The following is a 5,227-nucleotide window of genomic DNA, read 5'->3' on the forward strand; positions in this document are numbered from 1 at the left end:
ATATATATATATATATTTATTTATTTATTTAATTATAAATATAAAAATTAAAATTTGTATACAAGCAAATGTAACGTATATAGCGGGTATAGCGTATCGTCGATTTGTCAACTCGAGACTCGGCACTCGGCGAGACACGAGACGCGATACCCGAAATGCGTGGCATCGTGGTATAGCCGGCAAGCCGGCCCGTGCAAAGCGACAACGTCACAGCTCAAGAGAGACAGCAGATCGTATGTCTGCCCTTCTCTCCCCGCTCGAAGCTTGCCGAGAACCTAGCGTACATACACGGACAGAGGAAAGGCTTGCGCAACATTCGTATGTATTTGACCGGAAATGAATGTCCGGGAAAGAATCTACCATATGAAATCGTTTGTATTTCGTATGAAGACTTTTGAAGTGCAATTGAAAAGGTTTGTGAGTCATTCGTTTAATTGTAATTAATTAATTATTTTTACACCATGCATTTAGCCGAAATAGATAAATTAATAAAAGTTTTTATACGGAATCGTTTGTATTTCATATGAAGAGTTATGAAGTGTGATTAAAAAGGTTTGTGAGTCACCCATCAGATAATTTTAATTAAATATTTATAAACTCGGTAATTAGCCGAAATATAGATTTTTAGTTATTCATGTTAAAAGAAGAAGGCGCTAGTGTTCCCGAAGGTCCGTCTGCAATCAGAATTAATATAAACGTTTTAAACATTATTTTATAGTGAAATAAATAAATATACAGACCAATAAGCCTGCAATTATAAGCGATAGTTGCTAATTAAGTTTGTGACTCATATAATTTCATCTTGCAGAAGACCTACTTTTAAATTGAGCGCTTTTAAATGTATTATTATTATACTACCGATATCGATATATTATTAGTAATTTAATATTAAAGTTTGACAGAGTGACGTAAACTAATTCGCTCATAGTATAACAAAGTATTATGCGTTTAAATTCTCGAAAGCTAGCTTCTTTACTATATCTCTCTCTTTATGTCGATCGATTCAGATAAAAATCTTTCTTTCTTTCGCGATATTCCTAGAGTAAAACTGTACAAAAACTCAACGAAAGTGACGATATTTTTCACGGATCTGGTTCGAGTCTCGGCTCTTGGGGAAGGTACGCATGTAGAAAGAGTACGCCAACACAGTTTATCCTGCTAAATGGTTATCAATCTCTATAAGTTCTTTATTGTTTACACATAAATTATTAGTTATTTGTGCAAGCCGTGCTGGAAGATGAAAATTCACGGGTGCGGAGTTGACGCACGAGCCGAAGGCGAGTTCCAGCACGGCTTGCATACCCTATTTTATGTTGCAAGTGCGTGGAAAGTGACCTATCACGCCGCGTGTAGCGTGCGTAATAGGCCACTTTTCATGCACGTGTGACATAAAGAATATTTAAACGTTTCTTTTTTTTCGATGTCCTGTGAAATTGTACAATAGAGTTACAAATAAAGATAAAGCCACACTTTACGTATAATCTGATTCAGTCTTTGCTAATGTTACATAATAACGCGTAAACGTAGTAATTATTTGGTAAATTAATCGACATTTAGTAAATCCGGCATCATGTGAGCTATCACCTTGAATTCAGCATCTTTTGCTGGTTGAAAGCTCTCACATACGGCACGTACTGTATGCTCTCTATTAGTATCACACATTACATCTTCATATATTGATTGTACACCGATTTCTAAACGTGTATATCTATGGAATTTTAATTTCACCGATGGACTCCTTCACGCTGGGGTCCAACGAGCTCAAGTTGAGATTGTTGGTCTGGTGCGAACTGGCAGAGTGTGCGAGATTACCGAAATTCGCCAATGGCGAGGGAAAGTGCGGTTTTGACGGTGAGCCCAGCAATTGTGGCCGTACTCCAGTACCTATCAGCTGCGCCAATTCTAACTGGGAGATGCATTTGACGACATCGAGCCACGACCTGCCTAGATAGTTGCCATCGGTGTGAGCTACTGTGATGAGAGTCTTGATGGTATCGATGTTCTTCACCTTCATTTCCGTAATTGGTGAATTAGCCGTCAACAAGGTGAATCTTGCCAAAGCTTGTACATAGGTATCGCGCTCGAGGCTCATATGAATGATGCAGGCGATACGAATGGCACATCTAAAATATATAACATATAAATAATATAAAGCACGAAAGGCACAGCCGTACAAATCTATTTTCCTTCGTTTCTCCTATTTCTTCTCACCTGATACCGTCCAAGCAGAGCGACGCGATCTCTGGATCGTCGCAGTCTTGAAGTCCGACGCTGAACGCCGCGAGGAATGGCGTCCAGACCATTTTGAACATCGGCTGCATGTGTTCCAGGTGCTTCGTCGTAGTGAATGATGCCTGAACATGACTGACAGATTCCATCAAATTCTTCGCCGCCGTAGAAATTACTTCCATTTCTATGTTCCATAACAATCGTCGTTTCTTTTCACTAGATATCAGCTGTTTGCCGGCGAGCCGGCTACTATTAGGGTTCGACTTCATCTTAATCTCGTTGCCAGCGATTTCATCGTAGATCCTATTGTTAATTATTACATAATATTAATAATAATAAAATATAATGAAAAAAAAAATTAATAAAAATATACTAACAAAGATAAACTTAAATACAATAAAATTTTCTCAATATTAATAATTATATGTATGTAAAACATAATTTTTTAATTATAATTAACTTTAAAAATTGCTATACGTACTTGATGTATCATTCTTTGGTCATTTTGTTCTTAACCTGCGGCAAGCGCAAATCGGTGGACAGCATTATAATTGAGAAGCCGAGAACGTAGGCTGTATCCGCGCTCGTGAAGAGGCCATTGTTAGGGTTACACTCGCAATAGCGACTGGCAAACTTTTCGATTAGTCGGTCGATCTTCTGTGCCTCGCCGGGCAGCCGAAAGCCTTCCAGGAAATACTTGAGTGCAGTTACTAGATCGCGTTCGGCAAAGTTCATCTGATCAATGTAATGGTACATACATTACCTGTGCAAACGGTATAACAAAATTAGTCATTGTCTTAATTAATTAACATAATTATCGCGCAATAATCATAACATGATTTAGAGTTGATCAACCATGGTCGCTATTTATGTCTATAATTAGTATAGTCTATTAATTTCAATTGTTTTCTCCTCGTCACCTGGTTATGATTATGGTCGCCCAGAAAGTCTCCAATGGCGGTCTTGTCGAGTCGCTCGTCCAAGTGCAGCCACCTGGCCACGTCCTCCGGCGAAGTACCGAGCAGTCCTTGCTCCTGCAAGTACTGCACACCCTTGCCGGGCTTCCGACTAAAGATCTCGATACCGGCCTCCCATACCTCCTTTTGTTGTTTCTGTACTTCATACTGCTCCGGCGAGTCCGGCACCTCCTTGTTGCCAGTCAGACTGGAGACTGGAGTTGGCCTACGAGAGGCTGCCAGCGCTGCCGTAACGCGGTAGCGGGATCTCCGGCGTCGTATCCAGTGGATGTGACAATGGTTGCTGATCCGCTGGCACGCTGGGATTCACGCAAAGATCCTGACTCCACTCCACCATGCATTTCAGAATAGACACGAGGCACTCGAGACCACGGATGCGCATGGATTTCTCCTGAAAGAGCAAGACACTAATATTACAAACAAAACTTTATATTGCTTGTTTCGAAGAACAATCTCTGTTCCAAATAATACATCTATCCTGTCATCCTCTTTCTTATAACGCACTTGATTTGGCGATGCATCTAGCTCCAGAGCTTGACGACCTTAAGCAATCTTAGAGAGATCATTGACGAGCTTCTCGAAGAGATTCGCTGCTGAGAGATCGCAATCGTAGTTAACGTAGATGTCGACGACGCTCTGGGCATCCGCACAGATCCTCGTAAGCGCATGTATGACCATCCACTTGTGCTCAAAAGAGCTGCTACAGGTCTCGAGGATGTTCATAAAGATCTCCTTGAAGAACACCTCAATCTGCATCTTGAGGTGCATCTTGAAACGGGCGAGCAGCGCCAGGAACAGCGCTAACAACAGCTCGAACACTTCCAGCACCAAAGACACGCCATTCTTCGACAGCGCGACACACAAGTACTGTTTAATGGCGATAACAAACATCTCGTTAGAGCGCAATATTGGACCGGCATTCTGCAAGATTCCCAGAAGTAACTGAAGCGACAAGATTTTGGAACGGAGCTCGTGCGATATTGGATCGGAAGTGTCGTCCGGCAGCGGTTTCATAGAGAGCTTGCAGAGAGCGCGAAACACCAGGACTGCATCATTTTGCAGCACATGGGTGAATTTTGCAGTTATCATGTTGTCATTCTCAGCGGCTGCCTCGTCACCGTTGTCCTCCGGACTGCCGTTCTCCAAACTGACTTTCTCTTCCAATGGCACCACGGATTTTACCACATCATCAAGAATACTCTTGACAATTGTTTGAGAATCAATGTTATCATTACTAGGAGCATTCTTTGGACTAACCTCGGCTTCAGTTTCGCCGTTTGCTATGACAGAACCCTCCTGCTGATGTTCCCCATCAAGTCTCACGATCTCTTCCTCCGCCTGAGTCTCCATTCGCGCGAAGATCACGTTGATCATCTGCGTGAGAGTCGGACAGGCTGTTGTTTGATTCACCAGGTTGCGCGACGCCAAGTAAACGTTGTAAACAGTACGAATTGTTTAATAACAGTACCTTACTCTCGTGTACCTCCACATGCTGGCTTGTCATTACAGTCAGCAGAACTTTAATAATCTGCAGCTGCACACCCTCATTGATCTGTGGACCGGTGAAGCAACCGCAGATTGTCTCGACAATGCGCACAATCAGCAGCTTGTTAAGCTCCGTTGAATCAGGCACATTGCCAGTGAGATGGCTATATGCGATTAACTTCTGCAGGCAGTCCAGTGCTGTGTCACCACAATCCGTAGTGACTAGCTCTGACATACTGATTCAAATGGCAAGAAGTACTTCTCAGCGGTAATGACATTTGAGTCGCTCAATTGGGCAGGGCGTTTGAGATAACCTCTTCACCCTGCACAGCTAGTACATCTTTGATCTCGTTACGGAGGTCCTCTGCAAGACGGAATTATGAGTCACAAACTTAATTAGCAACTATCGTTTATAATTACAGGCTTATTAGTCTGTATATTTATTTATTTCACTATAAAATAATTTTTAAAACGTTTAAACGTCGTTGTCGCTATCGCTATCGCTATCGCCTATTGTGCAAGGGGGTTTATATTAA

The 5,227-nt window shown here is 41.9% G+C and overlaps 1 pseudogene; it reads right to left on the bottom strand.

Moving 5' to 3' along the window:
- Positions 1-1,149: 1,149 nt before the first annotated feature.
- LOC112468129 lies at positions 1,150-5,195 on the bottom strand (annotated as a pseudogene).
- Between the last annotated feature and the right edge of the window lie 32 nt (positions 5,196-5,227).

This window comes from Temnothorax curvispinosus, unplaced genomic scaffold (assembly GCF_003070985.1).
Source record: "Temnothorax curvispinosus isolate PA1 unplaced genomic scaffold, ASM307098v1 QBEX01018115.1, whole genome shotgun sequence".
Taxonomy (NCBI): domain Eukaryota; kingdom Metazoa; phylum Arthropoda; class Insecta; order Hymenoptera; family Formicidae; genus Temnothorax; species Temnothorax curvispinosus.